The 22,805-nt window shown below is 43.6% G+C and overlaps 1 protein-coding gene across 11 annotated transcripts in view; it reads left to right on the top strand.

Moving 5' to 3' along the window:
* Window positions 1–36: 36 nt before the first annotated feature.
* The window catches only part of HFM1 (helicase for meiosis 1), a 139,469-nt gene continuing 116,700 nt past the window's right edge, over window positions 37–22,805 (top strand). For 10 of the 11 annotated variants that reach the window (XR_010833188.1, XR_010833187.1, XR_010833186.1 and 7 more), the window contains exon 1: window positions 37–11,645. The gene's annotated coding sequence lies outside the window, so the exon portion shown is untranslated. The remainder of the gene's footprint in view (window positions 11,646–22,805) is intronic. The other variant, XM_067001446.1, reaches the window with a different exon arrangement.

Genomic DNA, 22,805 nt, shown 5'->3' with positions numbered 1-22,805 from the left:
GAATTGTGTGTGTTAAAGCAGGATTTGATTTTTTCATATCTTTCATTTTCTCCTTTGTATATTCTTTTATCCAGTGACTTTGGCTAGCTTCTCAGTATCACAGCTGCTTGCAAAAGCCAGCAAGCATATTTAGTTGAATGCTGACATTCTTCAGTCTAATTTGAAGTCCAAAGTTCAGATACTGCAGGCATTCAGTTGTATGTCGACACAGCAACTTAAGTCCCATCCTGCACAAAGCCTGGCTGGAACACAGTTAAGACTTGAGGTAAGCTGATAGTCCTCCATCTTAAGCAGCAGAGCTCCCTTGTTCTGTTGTACCCTTGACTGCAAGTCCACTGGAAATGCATGAGCAAGACTGAGATGTATTTTCATTACCGAAGGGTCTTGCTCTGCTCTAGCAGATTGCTTGGCCATGTGCCAGCAGGGCAAGGATTTGTATGTTTACTATCCTAGTTATTGCTTTGTTTCCTGTATTTCATGTGCAAAAATATTCTTTATGGGCAGTCTGGGGGAGCCAGCTTCAGTTGTATTTCCCTGGGTTATTCAAAGGTTGTGGTTATTAACTCAAAAAATAAAGTTCCCTAAGAAAAGAATCTGAAATGTTTCATAATCATTTTAAAATAGCAGGATTCCTTCAGTACAGAAAAGACTATTAATTAGAAGCAATCGTAAGCTTACAGGTTGCTTATGACATAACTCACGGAGGTTCAATAGATTTATTGCTTCTTAGCAACCATATTTCAGTTTCTGCATTAAGACTTTTACCTTTCAAACAGTTATCTAAAGCTGACTCAGCAAAAGATACTGGAGCTGTACTTCATCTTTAAGATATATATTTTGAATGAAACATGATATAAAAGCATGATGACTGTCTTATGTGAGGATTTAATTTTAAAATGTACTTAACAGTCAGCAAACTGTGATAGGATATTTGCATGAGTTTTTTTTTACACTGAGTCTTACCATATTACAAAGTGTTGATGCTGTAAGCATTTGTTTCTGCCAGGCCTTTGTGAGTGAAAGAAACATTTGGGAAAGTCAAAAAAAAAAAAAAAAAAAAAAAAAGGTATCAGTTTCATGAAAAACACAGTCCAGATCTGTTCTATTTTAAACAGAATTAAATTTATCACAACATTCCTTCCAAGACAATATAAAAGAAGAAGGACCCAATATTTTGATACATTTTCATAGCTGTCACTTTATAATTGTAAAGCAGATATTTATGAAGCTTGGAAGTCTGTTTGCAGCTTAGATTTCATATTGTATTCCCAATTCTTCAGCCCAAGAGCAAGCCTTGTGAACCTACATGCATTTACAGTTTGAATTCTTTGTATAAAAAAGATCAAATTACATCAGTTCACCTACCCAAAGAAGGTAGCAGCTTAAATTACATTTTTATAGATTCTCATTTGATAGAAGCCTTAAGGGACTCACTGCAACACATATGGAAGATGTTGCATACTGAGGTGCCTTCAGGCCTGCTGTGCAGCAAGTCTCACTTGTCTGGTGTTTAGTCCTGCACAGCACTGCAATTTTACTTTGTTTAGAAACAGCATAAAGAGATGGTTTACAGATAGCTGAAAAAGAAAAGCAGAATGGAACCGTTACTCTTGCACTCTTTTAAAATGACAAATCTTTTTCCATCCAATTATTTTGGCATGGATATCTGAAAAATTGGTTAAAAAATGTTTGGGTGGAGTCTCCTTTTTGCTCAGCTGTTAGTTATTGGTGCTTGTAAACTGCCTGTGTCAGTTCTAGTAAAGAACATACTGTACTTGCAAAAAATTAAATCGGTATTTTAAAGATCATAATGCCGAGTGTTAAGCAGAGAAAGCTGATGGTATTCCAAGGCACTGTAAGTGTCTCAGCAAACTTGCTGTGCATTTTATCAGTCATGCATTTTTTTTTATGGTGTCCCAATCCCCCAGGAATTGCATCAAAGAGCAATTCCTGTAAGGGACTGTTGTTCCCAGTTCTTTAAGCATTTAACTTCCATATCTTCTCAGTAAATGGAGTGAAAGGATCAAACGGTTCTTGGTCTGTCCTTTAGTGCAAATAGGCATATCCCAAGGAGTCATAAGAATTAGGATGTAGAAAAAGCCTTTGTTCTACACTGTATTTTTAGTAGTCTGTGATCCTAAAAGTGATTAGTAACATTATCTGTTAAGCATGGAAAATAACATAAACAGAACGATTAAAAGGATCATACAGAGCATTTACATTGGACATATTTAGGATTTCACAAAATTTTTGAGTGCCATAGTGTGTCATAGAAAGTTTAAATCACTGACAGGAAACTATAAAACGACCTGAAGGAAGCAGTTGAAAGGCATGTGGAAACGTGGCACTGAAGACGGGTGCTGTGCCGCAGTCTGAAGCAAGCTGCCGGCCTTCACGGCTGTCGTGTGCAGGATGCAGCCATGTGCTGCACCACTGCAAGGTGCGAGTCCTGGCTTGCAGATCATGTTACATTCCACCAGAAATTCACGTCAACGAATTGCTTTGCATCAGCAAACCAAGCAGGATTGTTATTGGCAGGTAATACTAACTTTGGGGTACTTCTAGCCTTTCAATAAGCTCTTTATTAACAGGTGCTTCCATTTTGAGACAAATCAGCTTTCTGTGTAAGCCAAGCAGTTCTCTGTTCCTTATGCTTCAGGGGAAAGGACAATGAAATAAAAATAATGCCCATTAGGAATCACTAACTCAAATGACAAACTGAAGTGCTAATGCTTACGTTGGCCTTAGTTCACATTGCAAAGAGAACAGATAAAGCTCTACTCCTGCCTTCTAGGTAACTCCTTGACTGCTAAAAAACACGCTTAGGAGTCCAAAGTAAGAATCTCTTGTCATGAATGAGAACAAGCTCCTCCTTGTCTGTGTCTCTCTCGTTAAGGGGCAGGAGGGGCGGCCGCTGGGGCAGTGCCAGGAGCAGCGTCCCGCTGGCTGCGTCGCGGAGTCTGTCAGGCCGGCTCAAAATGGCGGCGCGGGGCCCAGTCCTGCGCCCCTTGTGGTGGAGCTCGGACAAAGCGAGAGGGGAGGTGGTTGCCAGCACGGGGAGCTGGAGGTGCATGGCAGTGCTCGACGATGGCTTCTCAGAGGAAGGGAGGGTTAGGGAGAGATTTGTAAGAGGACAAACATGGCAGACAGGGTAGGTGCAGGGGCAGTGTGTGAGGTGCGAGGTGGGGCCGTTGTGAATGTTTTTTGACTAAATATTGCTGTTGCTGACGGACATGTGTGTGTTGAGGGAGAGGGGGCATGGGGGACAACTCACATTTTTAACCCAATAGTTAAATTGCTATCTAACTAAACTTCTGTGTGGGGACTGGTCTCTGTTCCTTCTCTCTGTACATCTCCATGGTGCAGATGGCACCTGCATGCTCAGGGACTCTGGTCAAAAAACAGACTTTCCCTCGCTCTTTTGTTTCAAAACTTCTCACTGCTAGGAGAAGACCCAACAATTGTTTTGGGTCCAGGTGCTCTGGTGAAATGCTTCAAACTTTCTCTTAGTGCCACACAAGGGGGTCATTGGGCAGCTCTGAGAGGGACAGGAGCTGGTATAGGATGACATGAATGTGTACATGAGGAGAAAGGTGAGGCTGTATTTTTATTTTATACAGGTTAAGATGGTGGTGCCCTCAGTCTGATGATATGAGGAGAGGGTGTTGTTAATTATGGATGGAAAAAGGAGGAGATCCTCAATGAGGTTATTATCAAGTTGAGAGAGCAAGTTGGATCAATGCTATGATCATGAGTATCATAGCATGAGAAGAGGAGAGTGCTGGTTTTGTCCAGGGAGGTTTGAGGGATGATTATATTTGAAAACATATACCCTGCTGACACCCTTTGTACCATTACAAAGCTAGTGTAAGTACACCCATGTTTTTGCTGGCACTGCTTACTTATTTTTTCTGTGATTTCCCTCAACTGTGTGTCCCTGAAGTGAGTCATGTTTTAGTAGATGTTAGACAGCAAGGGTCTGTCATAAACCGGGAGGCTTTCACTGGCTGGCCTTTCCCCTGTCCCTGTGGGCTGTGTGCCAGCAGCAATTTTTCCAGCTCGGGTGGTGAGCATCACTTGCACCTGGGAACAGCCTTCTGAGGAGGTGACAGTTAATCAGTAGTCTGGCTCTGGCATAGCACTGTGTGCAATTAATTTTGTTTCTGGTTTAATGGTAGAAGCGTTATGCCAAGCTAATTGCAGAAGATTGTTCCATTGCTTTCTTTTGTAAACTTTCATTTATGGCATTACTATTTTATTTAAAGGGGAAAAACAAAACAAAAAAGCTTGAACATCATAGGCTGAGAATACAAGATATTGAAAGTCAGACCTCATACTTCTAGAGTGCATAATTCTTAGTATCTGGTTAAACAGTTGTGAAACAAGGACAAGTTTGCTATTTTCTCTGTTAGAAGCTGCAAGAAATCTTAATTACTGTAGGTTGTGTTTTTTTTGTGTAATGACAAATAATATGGCTTTGTGGGCCTCAGCTACATTTTATAGTTTTTCTATGCTTTTATTGAGCAAAGACAAAACTTGTGATACCAAAAAGCTAGCTATTCAGACATTTATGCTTTAAAATTTAAATGCCTGTGGCTATACAAACATGCATTATTCCATAAAGTAATAGAAGAACTCAAAAGGGAGAACTACCAGTGCGTATCTTAGAGAATAAATGCATGTGGATGCGAAGAGTCCAGAAAGCACCTAGAGTATCCAGGCCAGTGCTCCTGCTAACAAGTTTTCTACAGCTGGAAGATATGACTCTACATTGTGCTCACTTCTCAAATTTCAAAGGTCTGCATTGTCTTTGCTTAGCTCAAGAAGGTAGGGCAGCCACCAGCCTATGTTTCGTATATGATCACTGGAGACAGGCACTCTAGTGGGCTAGCTCTGCACACCTTGCCTGTGTCCTGCATGTGGCACAGGAGAGATCTTAGAGCAGCTCAGTTCCGAACTGAGCACCTGAAGTCAGCTGAGATGAAGCTGGGTGCCCACATTCTGTAGACAGCTTTGCTCAGTGTTGGGAGCAGTTCTTACAAAAATCCTGTGGTTCAATGGGAATGAACAGGTCAATTCTCAGAGCTGGTGTGTGCTGGTGGTGCCGGTGTAAAAAGATGACTGTAAATTTCCTGTGACACAGCCAATGGAGGTAATGGTTACGTGGAAGGATGCCATGCAGGTATGCAGCGTCTGTCTCTAGCTGGGATAACGGAAGCATTGCATCTGGCTTACAAAGCTTTTTGAAGATTTTTAACAGCATTGAAATAAACCAATGTGTGTAAAACTGGAGGCACCTGCCAGTACCCAGGCTCAGTGCCACATTTGAAGAAAAATAGAGTTTGTTGTTATTCGGAGTCACCATTTTTAGAGCAAATCAAGGGCCAGATTCTCGGCTGGTATAAACCAGCTTCTTTAACTTCAGTCAAACTGTGTCTGTTTACACCAGCAGAGAATCTCTCAAGTGCAAAAGCTGCTCTTTAGCACCGAATAGCAGCAATATAATCTGGCAAGCAGCCAGTTTGAACAGCTGCCAATGTACTTCAGATCCAAAGATGATTCCTTGAACCCCAGCTCTTCCCTCTGTCTTTAGACTTTTATTGAAAACAGGACTTATTCCGTAGTCTCTCAAGTCATACTTCTTACAGCCTAAGTTGAACACTCTACCCACTTTTTCCAGGCATCTGAGTTTCGCTCTGCAACAGTAAAGCCTTTTTTCACAACTCTAATCAACAACAAAAGCTCTTATTTCCAACTGAAGTTCAGACAACTGCAATGCTGGTCCTGCTGCTTGCATTCAAGTCAAGAAGTCTCATGTTTCATATTAGCCAATGCAAAATGCTGCGCAGTTTTTAAATGCATCTGCTCCAGGCAGGGTTTGCTAAGTATCAATGCACTAGAGCTATTCTGGCTTCAGTGAATCATGTAAATTTTACTATAAAGCCCCTAAAAGAAGGCTGAGGCAGGTGTTTTGGGCAGTGTGCACACAAGTGTATGAATAATGTGTTAATTAGTCCCAGAGATATTCTATGGCAAAGCCATGGCCTGCCTGGTGCTGTGGAGTCTTAGGTAGTTCTGGATGTGGCTGCAGCACACAGGACGACACTCGAGGCCTCCTCATTCGCTGGGTGGTGGTGGGCTCCCCCAGGCCAGCCACACAGTGCCAGGCTCCCCAGGTTGTCTTTCTGGGGCAAGCTGTGCGTGTGCCACCATCAGACACGGAGGGGAGCACCAGCGATGTGCCGGTGGCCAGGCTGCCTGCGCCCCAGCACTGCCACTTGTGATCTCGCCGGGCCAAGCGGTGCCCGGGCTGCAGGCGGCGCCGCTCCCCATGGGCAAAGTGGTCCCTAGGCTCTGCTGCGTGTGTCTCTTCTCAAAGCAATGTTGTGGTTTGGCTTCTAAGGAAAATGCTAGCGTTAGTCACATGTGATTCAGCTGTAACTATCCCACCCATTATAAGCCCTGTTTGCAGAGCCTGCTTCCAGATGTTTTTAACTGGCAATGACTTTAAAGCACATCCACACCAGCTGAGGCTGAGCTAGCCAGCACTGCATGGGGTTAAGTCCTCTTACCAGTGAGGCTTAAAACCTGTTTCATTCATCCACCTTTTCAGGAAGGTTTCTTTCTTTTTTTTTGCTTGATTCCTTAAGCTCCTTGCCCTTCCTGCAACATGTGTGCATCTGTTCACACCTCTGAACATGCTTTTTGGACAAGCAAATATATCTTTAGCTTGATGCCTTTTTCCTTTGCCTTCTGGAAGTAAAGTGAGTTTATAAGCTAGGTGATCTCACAGGAGACAAAGTAGCAGCATGTGGTGAAGTCAACCACTATGTGGCACAAGCTCTTTAGTATTAAAGAAATATTTCCAGAAAACAGTCTGCAACCAACACATAGGCTACAGCTTTGTTCAGGACTCATCAAGTGCCTTGGAATAGCAATCAAAATGGTAAAATCACACAGAGCTCTCAGACAAGAGGGAAATGGGCAGGAAAAAAAAATCAGTACGGGCTAAATACGTTGGTTGTGTTGAACTCTGGGTAAGATTTTAAATTTGTAGGTAGAAAATACTGTCCAGTTCTATAAATACAGACATATGAAGCTATGAATACAGACATACAAAGCTGTTGCACAGTGCTAAAAACATTTCTAAAGGAAATAAAATAGTTCTTTTATCAGTCATCAAATTTAAGGGAATCATACACTCTTTGTGTATCGTGGGCTGCACTTCCAACACACTCTGTGATTCACTGTCCAGGACTAGGTCACTGCAGGGATGTTCTGCAAACTTCTCGTCTTCAGGGACCAGCTGCCATAGATGGACCCCATGCATAACCCAGGCAAAAGGTTTGTGTGATCTGTGGGTCAAACAGGGACCTGGCCAAGTCTTTTATGAGAAATTTCTCATCTTCCCCAGAACTTTGTTTTATCTTCCTGTGGAATCCTAGTGATAAAATTAAGCCTGTTTTGAATTGCTTTATTGAATTGCATCGCACAGCTTTATGCCTCTGTCTGTGAATTCAGACACGTACTGTCATCTAGTTGTAGAAGAGTCACACCTTTGTTTTATTCTCCTAAAGGAGCTTTGTAACTCCATGTGGATGTCACTGCGATAGCAGAAGCACGGCAATGGAAGGGTTGTCTGGTTTACAAAAAAATGGGTCTTGCTCTTTTTTCTTGAGGAAGAGTGTTTGACCAAAGCTAGCATGTAAGTCTTGTAAAAACATTAGGATTTCCTCTCCGTAACATAGTAATATAAACTTTTAACTGATGATGATTAAGAAAAAAACATTCTCTGTGGCAGTGGTTTTTCTTTGACATTCCCCTCAGGCAAGTGTGAGTGGGCAAATGCCAGAGAGCTGAAGTTGTGTTGCCTACTAGTGTGTCAGTACAGTCTGATATTGCAGGTTTGTTTCCCAAGCAACACACGTGGGTTTTTGCATATAAATTGTCTGAGCTCCAGTGGGAATTTCCCATGTAAATCTCTCTCCTGTAGATCAGCTGAACTCTTGCCTCGTGATGTCTGTTTGTGTATCTTCCTCCTCACAGTTTGAGTTCATTTTGAAATAAAAGCTGCTCATGCATATTTCCTTTCTTTTTGAATCCTCACACTGACGAATAAGTCTTAGTAGCTTGTCTCTTGTTAGCTTTTGCTATTTCTGCAAAAGGTACTGTGATACAGTAGAAATACCTTTAGAATACAAGGTTCACACGTTGTAAATTGGATGCAGAAAATTTGTGTTTAGGCCACCTTGCCTGCAGGTCTGAGACATCTGGAGGACTCGCAGATGTGATAGCAGGGAATTAGTGCTGATTTGAGAGGTACAGCTCCTGAGTCTTACCTGACTAGACACAGGAAACTTGGAGCAGATCCTGATAAGTCTAAATCCATGGCCTTGAGGGCTTTTTATTACATTCCTTGAGATTCATACAATCTACTCTAAGGCCTTTTGGCACAAATCTGCTCTGTTTCATTTAGGCAACTGCTCTGAAGAATGGTGTCCCAGGAACAACATCCTTTTACTTACCATGGAGCACTACAACCACTCTGCAGGGCACAGGGCAGTGGTGAACCCAGCCCTAGGTGCCAAGCAAATCCAGCTGCGTTCCCAGCTCTGCCACCAACCTCACTGAGCCATTTTGCTTTCTTTGCCTCGCTTTTCTTTCACATGAGGCTTTCACATCCACTTCAGTACATTAAAGATAGTGCACATCTGACAGCCATGTTCTGAGTTCTATTCTGCTTTAACTTCTTCAGCCATCTGCAGTAAATTGTTAAAGATTAAAAACACGTTGCTCTAGGTGTTTTCCTACTTTGCTTGCTGAAAGGCACATTTTGACAGATGCAAAAAATTCTAGTCCTCCAGTATATATTTAAAGCATTACATCAAGAAAGTTTCCCTACATTTTTGAAGTATGGAGTCCTTGTTCCTACAGTTATTTTCCCTATGCTATCTGCAAAAGTAAAACAGTGAAATATTCCATACTGTTTCCTACTGCAAGTAACACCATAAATTAGAGATAAATGAGGCAGTTTTATCACTAACAACAGGTACGTCAATGAAGAAGTGGAACTTGGGAGCTGTTATTTTATGAGCACAATCCCTTTATTGAGATTACTTATTTTCTGTTTGTTTCTAAACACTGTCCACTTGTAAACACATAAGCTACATTGAAGGACAGTACCTAGGATATGAGAGGCTCTTCCTTCTGTTACCTGCTCCCAGTGAGCATCCGGTGTATTTACAGCACAGAGCATCTGTCACAACATGCATAACTTGTGGAAGAGCGAATCTGCACAAGTATTGAATGTCAGGCTGTAAAGTAAGCACTCCCAGGAATGAGAGGCATCACGAAGGGGTTCATGTGGTGAGGAAACATTGTTGTCCAGGGCAAACCTAAAACAACTGTGTTTTGTTGACTCCGTATTTCAAAACTAATTGCATGTTCTGAGATCCCTTTGACTGAGAGATGAATGCCATGTCCTGTATCATTTAACACCACTTTTCACTCGTGTAGAAGAATGTTCTGTAGATGATGGACATTGGAAATATTCCAGCATAATCAAGTGTGTTTGTTGGTGGAGGGACTTAGTCTAATGGTCGTTGTGGATGATTAAAGGATGTTGAAGTACACTGGAGCTAGTTTATTACACACCGAGGGTAGTTTGTTTCAAAATTACTCATGCTGAAAGGACGAATGCTGCGTGATGTCCAGATGAATCACACCACCTCATGAGACAATCAGGACAAAGTACCTTCCTATTTTCAGACCTGTGTGCCTGCAGCCAAGCCTCTCAGGTGGCTGAGGTTCAGAACTGCGCTTCCCAGCTCCCAGCCTGAGGTTGACCACCGGGTTGGGATCTGGGATACCTCGGTCTGACCCTAATCTCTGTCTGCAGCATAATTTGGATAAGTGGTTTCCCTTTTCCACACCACTGTTTACTTTCCTCAACCTTTGTCTGCAGAAAGCCTGAACACTGGGCGGCAAAATCCCTTCCGTTTGTGGGGCTTGGCACCATGGGACGCTTGCCTTTTGAGGAACCAGGGGTACCGACCTTGGGGTTTGTCAGCCCCTGGCCCTGCTGTGGCAGGCTGGAGCCTTGTTCCTGTGTGGGATACCTGTGCTGGACATGGCAGCTCTACGCCGAGGGTGCTTTTGGCATTTGGGGCCAGGCAGGTGGAGAGGGGCTTCAGAAGGAAGGGTGAGGCTGTAGCGCTTCCCCTGCCACGCAGCCACACGTGCCGGCACAGGGCGCAGCCGTGGGGTGCACGGCACAGCTTGGGGCGGGCAGGGTTGTCCCAGGTGCCTTTCTCCATCTGTGGTCAGACTTAGGGCACTCTCTTCTCCATTTTGAATTGTTCCCACTGTGCATTCCGCTCAGCCTAGAAAGCAAGCACATTCAAATAAATGAGTAACTAATAGCGAAAAAGCCCTGGGCAGAAGTTTTACTCTGTGTGTGCGCTTCATCCATGATGACTTCTGTGAAACTAGGGTGAGAAACTGGGAGAAATGGCAAGGGGCAACTCAAACTGTTTTGGAGATTTCTTGGACTACAATGTTAAACACAGATTGCTTTTGGGGAAATTTATTTTGTGTGATCTGATCAGTGCGTGCTGGATGTTTTACGGGGGTGACTCACCCACTGCTTGGGCGCAGAGGGGTGAAAGAAACAAGAGATGTTGGCTACATCATTGCAGAAGGCTTTGAGTTTTCTTTAGTAACCTCTCCGAGGGATTCCTGTTTTAACTTTTCAGAGAAATCTGCTCATCCTATTCTCAGCCTAACGATGACTTCACTTGCAAAGGAAGACATTTTCCCATCTGTGCAGCCAGATTGAAATAAGGGTTACAAGGGAGATGAGTAAACACCAAAGGAAGGAGAGGTGGAGGGCAATAGAAAGATGAATTAAAATCAGAGTGTCTAATATATGGCAATTTATGGATGTTTGGAGTTGTATAAATACTTTCCTACAGCGTAGTCATCCTGGTATGATCCTAACAGAAATCCATTCAGTCAGTTTAATCAATAGGTACAGGAGTATGTCTCATGTTTGTTTTTTCCTCCAAAGTTAACCCTTTCGCACTGAGTACACACTAACATCCATGGTTTTACTCGTGTATCTGCTTACACAGGACATTATATTCAGAAATCTTACTTTAATTTTTGTTCATGGATGTAAGAATTTATTTTGCACAAAAATCCACTGTGTGTGACAAGCTGCACTTGGAGAAAGGACTCCCTCCAGAAGAGAGGCCACCCGGCTTCATTGAGCAGTGCTTTTGGTGAAACAGGATTAGGTACAGTTATTTCAATGCTTCTCCTTCCTCACCAGGTGAGCACACTGAATTGTTTTGACCTTTTAGCACCAAAAAACATGTTTTATTTTTAAATTACTTAATGTCAGTTTCTCCTAGGTGCCTGGCATTGCCCTTTCAGCTAGCAGAACTGAGCACAACTTATTTCCCCAGCTGAGCTGCAGGATTCATCACATGAGCACCATGGGGCCAACTGCCTGGCACCTGCACCCCAGGAGCCGGCTAATGCTGCGCAGGTGTGCCCTGGGCTGGGGGCTGGTGCAGTGCGAGCAGCAGGGAGTGACCGACTGACCCTGGTGTTAGAGACTGCTCTGAGCTTGGCCAGCAAAGGTAAGGCATCTTAAAACAATTAATGTGCTGAATTTGTGTTTTTGAAATAAGGCCTTTGAACCTGAAGTTGCTGAGGCGTGCAGTGGATGTTAGCCCTGCGGGGATTTTGCATGTTAGAGAAAAGCTGTACTGGGATGGTAGAAAAAAAGAGCCCTGGAACTGTGTTTATTCAACTCTTGTCAACTTAATGTATTAATGCTAATTTGAGAGACTGTATGGACAGATCTTTCAGTTGCTGAAATGGAGGAATTGTTTTAGTTAACATATGGAAAATATTTATAGGCTTTATATGATGGTGATATATAAGAGTAAACAGAACATCAGATAAGCACTGCATTCCTTTATTTTCACTTAAGACACAGCAAAAATATATGCCTCTTTACTCACAAAAGAGACAGATGGCTTGATGGCTGAGGGTATCCTATCTGGGGAAAAACATGCATATTAAGCAAAGGGAAATAGAAATGTAAAAATCTTCCATAAATTCACATGTCAGGATGATCTCTTCTGAAGTTTGCAAAACTGTTTTTTATGGAGTAGGTGTTTAGGTTATGGCTTAATTTTCTGTCTGCTTCCATTTTCCTTGCATTAAAAATGAATGCCACACCGACTTCCATCTTGCTCACACCGTCTGTCCTCTGGGACCCGGGTACAACCCCGTGGACATCGTGTGTGTGTACATGGCAGGCTGGGGAGGGGGGCAGCCAGCCCTGGGAGCAAGGTAACACTGCTCCTCCTTTCCTCAGCCATCAGGCAGGGCTTGGATACTGAGTTTGTCTTCTCCAAGCTGAACCCAGCTGCTCGGGCTTAGGGCTGGTTCCATTTTCCTGTGGTTTCATACTACTTCAGAGTTCATATTAATATGTAAATCTGTATTTTCCTGATTCCAAACTCTGAGGAATTCCCCGGGAGCTCTGCAGAGGAACAGCACTGTGCCCTGACACCCGAGCAGGCCGGGGTCATTGCTCAGGAGGAAACATGCCGAAACACGCTGACAGGCGGGACAGGACGCGGCACAGCTGGTGCTGACCGCTCTCCGCTCTTTAGCAGCCAAAGCAATTCCAAGGAGCTTGCAAACACTGGCTGGGGTGACCAGAGCTTTGCTGCAGACTTATCAGTGCTGAATAGGGGCCTGTGCAAGTGGTTTCTCATCCACTTCAACTGGTGAAAGGCTGAACCTGTGATGATTTTATTTTAAAACATAAAAGATTAAAAGATAGCTGGCTTTCCCACAGACGTCACGTTGCTAACATATAGGAAATGAAATGCGTTGCCAGCTCAGTGAGGAAAAAATGCAACTTCGAACAAGTGCGTTACTAATGCTGAGATCTAAGAAATGTTGGCTTGTTCAACATGTTGGTGGTTTGAAACAATGATGTTTTAAAATGTTGCTGACCTAAGGATTTTCTTAGACTCTTTCTCTGGTTTCTTTTGGATATGCTTTGTTGTTTATCTAAGCAACTCTGGTCACTGAATGAGGTTTCAAGAGAAAAGGTAAACAGAGGAAAGAAATGAGTGCAGGGAAGCACAAATAGGTTTTGCTATGACAAATACACTTCTTTCGCTTTGCAACTCTGAAAATATATGGAAATGTATTTACATGAAAAATATATTTATATGAAACCATATGAAAATGTATTTACTTTTCCATGTTTCTAAAAAGCACAGGATCAAGAATACTGATCCATACTGAAAGGCTTAGGAAGAAGCTAAGATTTGTTAGCTTTGGCACAGGCATGTGGAGGCAGTCAAATATCATCAAGTTTGAAAAAGGAGGACAATGACAAAGGGTGATTCAAATGCAGCATAAACTTGGTTAATTTACTACATGATCTTGGTTTTAATAAAAAGCAGAGGAACTGGTACACAGCGCTGGCAGAAAGCCTGAGGTGAAATCAGATATAGCCGTAGATGTCAATAAGGAAGCACAGCCAAATAATGCCATTGCTGAATTTATTTATTGTTGCTTAAGCTTTTTAAGATGACTAAATCTGTGTTGGATTTTTTTTTCCTTTTTTTTTTTTTTTTTTTAAAAAAGGCCAAACTGTAACTGTGTCTGAGGCACTTTTTATATGGCTGTGGTGTCCTGGTTGGCTCTAGTTCCACTGACAGATACGCACCAGATCACTTGCTGCTCAGTGCTCACTCGCGTCAGCGCTGGGTCCAAAAAGAACCAGCTGCGGATACATCTGAGCTGTCTCTGATACAGCTCCAAGTCTGGAAAAACTAATTCCTCCCTCTTTATGCAGACAGTGTTGTGCAATGGCCTGACTTCACTAGATACTTCTGCTGTACAATGGAAAGTAACCTAGACAGAACATCTGCTTTAATAACAACTAGCTTGTTTGGTCAAAAAATGTGGAGTTTGCTACCTGTGCCCTATTGCTACCTGCTAATTTTTTGGTGTTGATGGAATTACAGGAGAGAGGTACAACCAGGCCATTTGGGCCAATATTTCCATACCACTTTTCCTGCCTAGCATAGCCTTGTGGCAGACCTCCAGGAGTCAGATGAGTTGTGTCACTTCCATACGTACAATGTCAGTGTTTTGTAACTTCTGTTGTCTGCTCACAAAATTCTTTGAGGAAATGTTTTATACGACAGATTTCCTAAAGATGTTAAATGGTACCACGAACCAAGGTGGTTAATTATTAAACCATATGGAAAATTGAATGATAAGGCAAGAAAAACAACCCAGGCGCTTTGGTGTGTGGTATTGTAATGTTTCCTGAAAGTAGTGGGATTGCCTAGCGAGATTTCTATCATCATCCCTTTCCTGTTCTACCCCCTGTATCCCTTGGCTCCATGTTACTCTTGCAGGTGTTGTTTGTTGCAAAATGCATCTAACCCCCAAGGAATCTTGACTGTTTCTTCCCAGCATAAATTATGCTATTTGTGCCAACTGATCTCTATTTCTGCTTCTGGAGTTACAAGTTTGATATAGTTTTCTTCAAGAGGTTTTCACCAGCTGCCTTAGTTATTTCAGTGTTTCCAGGTCTGCAACTGTTGACAGCATCAACAGTATTGTTTGTTCCCTTTTCTTGTGCAAGTAATCTGGTGGTATACAGAAACACCATCTCACCCACTTTCCTTTCCTATTTTAGGACTGCAGCAAGCACTGTAGCATTCCAGGGCTATTTATTCTCTGGCACCCTACTCCAGCATCAGTGACGAGGGTCCAGAATGAGGGGTGACAGTGGGAAGCAGTTAATGCATTCAAGCAGTACGGGGTTAATATTTGTGCTTTAACTTCATAAAATACTAATGCTAAGACAAGAAAATGGCCATGAATATAGCTTACCACAGTGCTGGCAGACTGCAAGCTGGTCTATCTTTCTGAGCTCACAGATACTCTAATTACTTAATTACTCATCTCTTCTTCAGCTGGTGAAGACAGGGAAATGCAGCCTATCTTCAGGGATGAAATAATCAGCTCCCAGAGTGATACAATAAAAAAGAGCGGTAAAAATCAGGTCTTCAAAAAGCTGCAGTGATCTTAGAGGATGTGGCTAAGACCAAGCCTAGAGTTAGAATTAGGGTTAGAAGCAAAAAATGCCAAGGGTTCCAGGTGGGGTAGTGGTGCAAAGCAGCTGACGGATTCTTTTGGGAGCCCCTTTGCAGACAGTTTCAGAAGATTGGGTACCTGTAATATTTCACTATTGTGATATTGTGCTCACTAGCTCCATCTTACATATACCCTTGCATAAACGATTACTGACCTAAGCCATTCAGCTGGGGACAGGATCACTGTCAAGCACATGAAAACAGACTAATGAATGTAACGCTGACAAAATGTCTAGTACATCATACCACATTTTTCAGAACAACCACAAGGTAAAATACTCATTCTTTGGCAAGGGGAGATCTCAATTAGGAGGTGCTGAAGGAATTCACAAAGCTTTGGAAAGCTTTACATGTTCTTTCCTCTAGGGAGAACGGGGAATTCAAACGTTATTTCCTTGAATGTTTACAGCTGAAAATGAAAGCTGGAAACCCGTCAGGGACGCAAGAATTTCAACACAGCTTTGTTGCAACAATTAGTGCTCTGTGGAATATTGGTTCTAAAGCCATTGAGCTTATTCTCAGGAGTCTGTTTTATAATTTATATTGTAGGCTTTGCATTTTGTAATCTAATAGGAATTTGTAGGATTCTTATGCATGTTCACTTCTAAAAGCTCAGGACATAGCCTTGATTTTTATATCTCTGTTGTGCTAACATGGATAAGATAAGCATGTATTCAGCAGTCCCGTTGCTGCTAACCTAAGGTCTAGCAAGCACACTACCTGGCCTTGGCCAAGGCAGCTCAGATCAATTAAGATATAGAAGGTCATTAACAACAACTCTCTGAGATAACAACTGCTAGAAGCAAATCCTGATGTGAAAGAGTACATTTTGTTCAGCAATTTTCTCCTAGCGCTGGGCTTAACATGCTATTAGTGTTACTGTTTGGGACTGTAAGAATCTTCTCCTGTATCTGGTGGTGAGTTGAGTGTAAGGACAAGAGTGTTGTGGAGTGGTGGTATCTGAAGAGCTGAGTACTCTTCAAACCATCCATGCTGTCGATGAAGTTTACTCTACCTTGGAAGATGAAGTAGGCTGCAGATGGAGGACGCTCATGTATGTCGTACAGTACTGTGCTCATCCCCTTCGCCATGGGCACTTTTGCATGTGAGGAGTTGCTGGGTCTGTGCACCTCACAGCCTGCACCTCCTCTCCCCTCTGTGGTTGGGTGGAAGGCTGGAGGGAATTTATTTTAACAAGAAGTGATATTCTAAGGGGTTGGGGAGATTCAAAATGTTTTCTCTGCAGCTCCAGAGAATGGTTGTCATGCTATGGGCTGGTGAATTAGGCAAAGCCAGCACCAACAACGCTGCGTCCTGATGGAAATGACTTAGCCCAGACAAGTGGGGAAGGAAAGTCCTTTTGTCTGAATTTGCTGTGAGTCTGTCAATATATCAACAGGACAGCACCAATTTCCTCCATTTGTTTGTCCCTAGCTGCTTCCCAAAGCTTTTCCTGCTCTTAATTAGGTTTATTTCCCCCTTTCCCAGATGTATTTTCTACTGACCTGTTTTTTTGTTTTTGTTTTGTTTTGTTTTTTTCTCCCCACAACACCCCCTTGCCTGCTGCAGCTCTTGAGCCATGCTGGCTGTGGCATGTGGTTAGCTCTGTGTGCCAGACCTTCGCATTGCCCCTCCTAAAACCCTTGTCATTCAGCCGGAGGTCAGGCACTTAACGGTCGCTGAAGCATTGTGGTGCAGGGGTCTGAAAGCGTACATCTGGGTAGTGCTGTTTTCAACAGATATGCCCAATGTGAAGCTCAGAGTGAGCAAACCACTTCAGGCAGCTTCTGCAGTAGGTCTGGAAGCCTGCATCAAAGTGTGCTGGGAAGAGAAGTTATTCTTATCCGTGCTGGTTGGCTTCAAGTTGGTGTGGATTTCTGGTCCTTTATCTGCATGGCAGGTACTGCAGAGCTAACCAAGGTTTCCCTGCAAGGACAGCTAGGAACTGGAGTTATTCTTTTTTAATGAAAATGGAGGGTTTTATGAAATACGTCTCCAGGACAAACCTGCAGAGTGGTGATAAAATCACAATAGTTGCCAACATAGTCTTGAAACAAACTCTGAATCACAGCTTTTTGTGCAGCAGAAAGGAAAGCCAGGTGCCATTTCTGCTCAGCAGCTTTTCAGCCCGTCAGAAAGCTTTCCAAGGAGGTCTTCCCTGCTTCTCTGTCAGAACAACTTTGGGATGTGGAAACAGTCCGTGATCCGCTGTTTCCAGAGTTGCACCTCCAGGGCAGCACAGGGCTAGATCAGTAAACTTTGTCTGTGGTGGTTACTCACTTGCTCCTCTGCCCCTACTGAAGTGAGTAATGCCTTGTGCAAAACCTGGCGGGCGGGCTTGTGGCCGTGCTTGACCTCTTGCATCACCAAGGGTGCTGAACCCCACAGGGTAGGGGATACAGTACAGGGCAGGCAGGAACTGGGGCTTTGTCATGTTGATGTGCTGGTATGAGCTTGCTGACAGTGTCTGTGATGATGGATCTAGAAAGCTAGCCTTGCAGAAAGTCTTGCCCGTTTAAGGGCTAACATAACGAGAGGGAAAATAGCTGTCACGCTTCCAGAGACCATTTTTGTGCAAGAGAAACAGCACGCTGGGCTGCTTTGCTAGCTAGGGCAGAAAGTGTTTTTGGTTTATGTCTCATATAAATAATAAAAGTAATAAAGAGACACAAATACCTCACCAAGGCGGTCAGGAACAAATTGAAGAGAAAACAAATAGCTGACCGGAGCACATTAACCACTCAGACTGAAATCTGACTTCAACTTGCAATAAAAAAGCCTGCATTTGCCTCTGTGCTCGATGTGCTCAGCTGATTAAGCACACTGCCTGTTCTGGCAAAGCAAGAACCGATGAGGCTAACCATGTTCGCCAACGCCGCTAGCCAGGGAGGAGGCGAAGGTGCCAGGAGTCCCGTGTGCTTGCTCTTGTCGGAGCCCAGCAGGCCGGTCAGTGCTTGCTCTGGTAGGAGCTGCTGGCAGGAGTGTGTGTTCCCTTGGCAGGGATTCAGCTCACTCCATTCGCCCCTCCAAAATGTACACGATGTCCTTTTTCCTCAAACGCTGGAAATGAGCACAAGGCCATTTCCTTGCTCAGCTGCCCGAGCCTGCCTCGCGCTGTCTGCTGGCACCGGGCAGCCCTGGCTCCTTCCCTGCCGGGGCTCACATAGCTGCCCAGTGCCCCAGCTGCATGCCCGCGCTCTCTGCCAGGGGGCAGCTGAAGCCAAACCCTTCAGATTCCAATAGCCCAAGGTTCGCCATGTACCAGCGTGTGTCCTGGGCAGTGGCTGCGGCTGTCTGCTTCTCCTAAATGCCTCTCCTCGTGTATTCTTTCATGAAAGATTTTCATTAGCAGTGGTCAGCCCTGTGTGTGTTTGTTCGTGTTTAGGTAATGTGGTGGTGGTGTTTTGGTTGTTGTTGTTTGTTTGTTTTTAAGATGTGCTCAGTCTTGAAATGTTTTTTCCTGTCTCTGTGTAATTCACAAAGGTCTGCTTTGTTTGATGCTGAGGAAGACACTGTAGACACCTCCTGCTCCAACCTGGCCCTTGCATCAACTCTGATCTGCAGCATCTGGTGCTGGAAATTGCTGTTCTGGAGGAGGGGTGATTTCCTTCTTGACTTAAGGTCTCTGCTTATACAAGCTGCCATTAGCAGAAGCCTATCAAACTACATCAGCAGAAAATATGGGTTCCTATGTGCCTAGAAAAGATTACAATGGTTATTGTACATATTTTAGCCATTACTACATTTCTGTCCTTTATTTGATGATTACTTCATGTGAACAAAGCTGCAGACCAGAGCTGCACCAGCGTGGCAGGTAGAGACCATTTTGAATGCTGCCATCCTGCTCTGAGGGGCAGGAAGAGGGAGGTGTACTTCTCCAGAGAGGAGTACACTGGAGCTGTCTGTTTGCTCTAAGATGAAACTTTCTGAAATTAAAATCCTGTCACTTATAAGCATTTGCTTTTGAAAAAGCTACCTGGGTTATTTCTGGGAAGGAGCAACCTTTTATCCACAAAAAGGAGCAAACAGTTTTCAAAACTCTTGGCCTGATGTTTTGTGTGCCAGCTGGGTGATGCTGCAGGGTACCATGCTGGCTGCAGATGCTCACAGAGAGAAAGCTGAGACTGAGCAGACTACCAGGGGTTTGTCTGAAGACGTTTTTTCCAGATACCAGGAACTAAAATCTTTCCTGGCTTCCTTGAAATGCTGAGTGCTAAAATAAGTGCCATAGATGGAAAAACTGAAGGAGAACATACAAACAGCAGACCAGATAGAGTGAAGGCACAAACTTTCTGGATTGCCTCTGAAATACACAATTAGAGTAAGAAAGATATAGATGATGGTATGATAGGAAAAATAAGATACAAAATTCTGTATAGTATATGTCGCCTCAAAAGGAATGTGTGTTTTTTTGGACTCCCAATAGCAAGGCCAGCTTTTCTGAATAGGGTGAGTCGGGTCTTCATAACAGAAGGGATGATTTTCAGTCTGAGGAAGACAAGTGCTGTGATTTGGGAGACTTTGGTTTTATTCCCATGTTTATTCCCTACGACTTTTTAGATAACCTAGAACAGGTTATTTAACACTTCTATGATTTTTACTATGAAGAATAATAACCAGCAACCTGTTTGAATGCTGTTAGGCAGCAGTCCTGGTTCTTAAATGGTCTGAGGTGTGCATGCACATAGGGCAATGTCACTGGCAAAAGGAAGAGAACAAAACCTCTTTATATCCAGAAATAACAAAGAAATTTATCCTGCATAAGGAGAAAACGTAGTTAAGGGGCAAGGGAAGGAAAATCTAATTAACTTGGTAAGATTAGAGGGGCCTGCTATTTGCTCGGTCTGGTCCATAGTAACTTCCAATAAACGTGCATCCTTTCCTGGAATCAAAAGACTTGAGAACTCAGGGAGGCAGAAGCCAATTATAAATGTACGGACCCTGCTGAGATTAACAAAATATTTATAGCTGTCAATATTTTGCTTTCTAGTGAAGCTCCCCAGGCTGTGCACATCACTACCAATCCAGTGGGGCTGCTGGCAGGGAGCAGCATGGCGCTGGTGAGGGCAGCAGGGCTGTCGCACCACCACAGCTCGCCAGCCAGCACTGTCAGTCTGGTGGAGACACATGCAGCGGTAGCGCTGCAGTGAGTTGCTGAAGGTCTCTTATCTTCCACTCCTACCACTTTGGCTTTTGGTAAGAGGAGTCTGTCACTGTTCCTTAGTGCTGAAGGATAATTAAGGTTTATGAAACAGCTGAGATCTTCTGGGGGAGAGATTCTGGGGCTGCTGAACGAAGCAGGTGGGTGGGAGACAGAGTGGAAGGGTCGGCAGAGCTTGCTGGTGCCTTGGCGTGAGCAACGCTGTTGCTGCAAAGCACATGTTACAGTGTGAGCCTGGACCTCATCCTGTGTTCCAAAGTAGTGTTCTGAGGTCTTCCGTGCTTTCTCTGCCCCCCAAATAAGAGGTGCTAGTGAAAATGAGCAGCGCCTTTCCTCTCTGGTGTGAACCTGGCTCCTCCAGCCCTGTCTCTGCCCCGCTGGGGTGGGGTTGCTGAACTGCCTGCAGCCTGCTCGAGGGACGGAGCCTCCCAGCGCCTGCACTTCCACTCACAGCTCAGTTAGCTGTTGCAGTCTTCCCAGGAATTTCTAAGCGGATTTTTTATGATAGATACTTTTAGCGGTTTACACTACAGTTGAATGCATAATCATAACAACTTACCAAACTAAATATAACAGGATTATAAGTTGTTATATTTGCAATATAAAATCTTAAGCAGCGTGGGACAAAGTACTGCCTCCCTGGAGACCAGCAGAGGTGTTTGAGCTGGACTTCCCCCAAATAAAGGGGAGGGCCACCAGTGGGGCAGTCTGGTTCTCCGTGCGAGAGGCTCTCTTTGGGAAAACGCTGCTCCGAGAGCCTGTCAGGCGCTGGGCGTGTCAGCTCCTGGGGTGTCCTGCAAAGGCCATCTTCTCCCCTCTCGTGCAGCCTGCTGGAGGGCGTGGGCTGAGGTGGATATGTTCAGGCTGTAATTCTGAATGCTGTGGGACGCATGCCCAGAGCACTGCACAGGCACCTCCAGTTGTATCCTAGAATTTTGAAAAATTAATAAAAAAGAGAAGAATATGAATAGTGAACAGTTTAAACTCTCAAATGTCTTAGAGGAATCTGTGTAAGAAAAAATATTCTAACTGAAAGTGAGGCCTGGGAATACATGAACTATTGAGTCACCTTCCACCCTGACATTCCTTTTCTTTTGCTTTTACCACAGCATGTTTCCTTCATATGCAGAGACACTCTGTCAGCAGTTTATCGTAATTAGCTTCCTTGCGCTGGGAATGCCTCTTTATGAGCCAATTTGATGCTGTCTGCATCTCAAGAGTACAACTGACAGCAAGGAGTTATGCTTAATAGACACAAAGATGTGGAATTTGCAGGAAAGTACGAATTTTGTGTGAATAATCATGTGGATCCGAGGCATATGTTCTGGATAATGATTCATGCTGGAAGTTTAATTTGACATGAATAGGAAAAGAGAGAATTATCGATGGCTTAAAGCTGATAGTTGCTGAATGCCCTCAGTTCCCTATGGAAGTTGCTTAGGGCTTAAAAACAAGGTTCCTGTTGCATGTTACTATTCCCTTCGTTATTCAGCATTATCTGGTGAAGCTTTATTGCATCTTTATTTATAGGCCTGTTTTTTGTCTGAGATGTTAACTGAAACCGTATTTATAAACAAGACATGCCTGCATGTTAAGTACGAAGGCTGTGCACTCTCAGGGCTGGCTGCAGTGACTTTTAAGCACAGCAGACAAGGTTGCCACCACCACCCCAGCTGCAAAACTCCATGGAGCATGGACTGGCTTTCTGTTGTGCATGCAAGGCAGCTCTCTTGGGGAATTTGACATGTGCTTACATTGGTTTCTTGAGAAAGAGAGAGAGAGTGTGCAGCAGACTGTATCTAGAAAAAATTAAAAAGTTATACATAAAAACATACACATTAAAAAGTTAAAACATTTTATATAAGAAGTTATATAAAGAGACACCTTCTCCCTGCATTTTAAGGGATGCAAATTTAGCTTCCAAAGGAAAATCGATTCCTGAGCCCCATGGGGACTGCACATTTTCTGTTCCCATTCAGCTGTTCCGAGATCCCCAAGATGTTAACAGGTTCGTAGTTTAGAGTTGTTAATGCTAATGAGAACTGACAGTGTGCAGCATTTTTCTTCATCGGAAGCCTCTTTTAATGGTCTTGTGCAAAGCTCTGTAATGGTGGAGATGTTCCAGCTGACATCAGTGGGCACTGAATCAGGTAATACATTATATCTGTCCTATTCGCCTGTGGAGGCAGATAAATATCCTGTAGAAGAAGGTGCTAAAACTGTGCAGTGCAGTTCATGAGTTTTGTAGGATCTATAAAATCTTCCTTGTAAGTATCAGAACAACAACAACAAAAAAGCAAATAAAAAAAAACTAAAGCCAAACAAACAAAAACAATGAAAAACACAGGATTGAACCATTAAGGGCAAATCCCACTCTGAGGAACGCTCATAATAAAGCTTACTCAAGGTGCCTGTGGATGACCATATTTTGAAAG

This window comes from Anser cygnoides, chromosome 8 (genome assembly GCF_040182565.1).
Source record: "Anser cygnoides isolate HZ-2024a breed goose chromosome 8, Taihu_goose_T2T_genome, whole genome shotgun sequence".
Lineage (NCBI taxonomy): Eukaryota > Metazoa > Chordata > Aves > Anseriformes > Anatidae > Anser > Anser cygnoides.
This window is presented reverse-complemented; position numbering and strand designations above follow the sequence as displayed.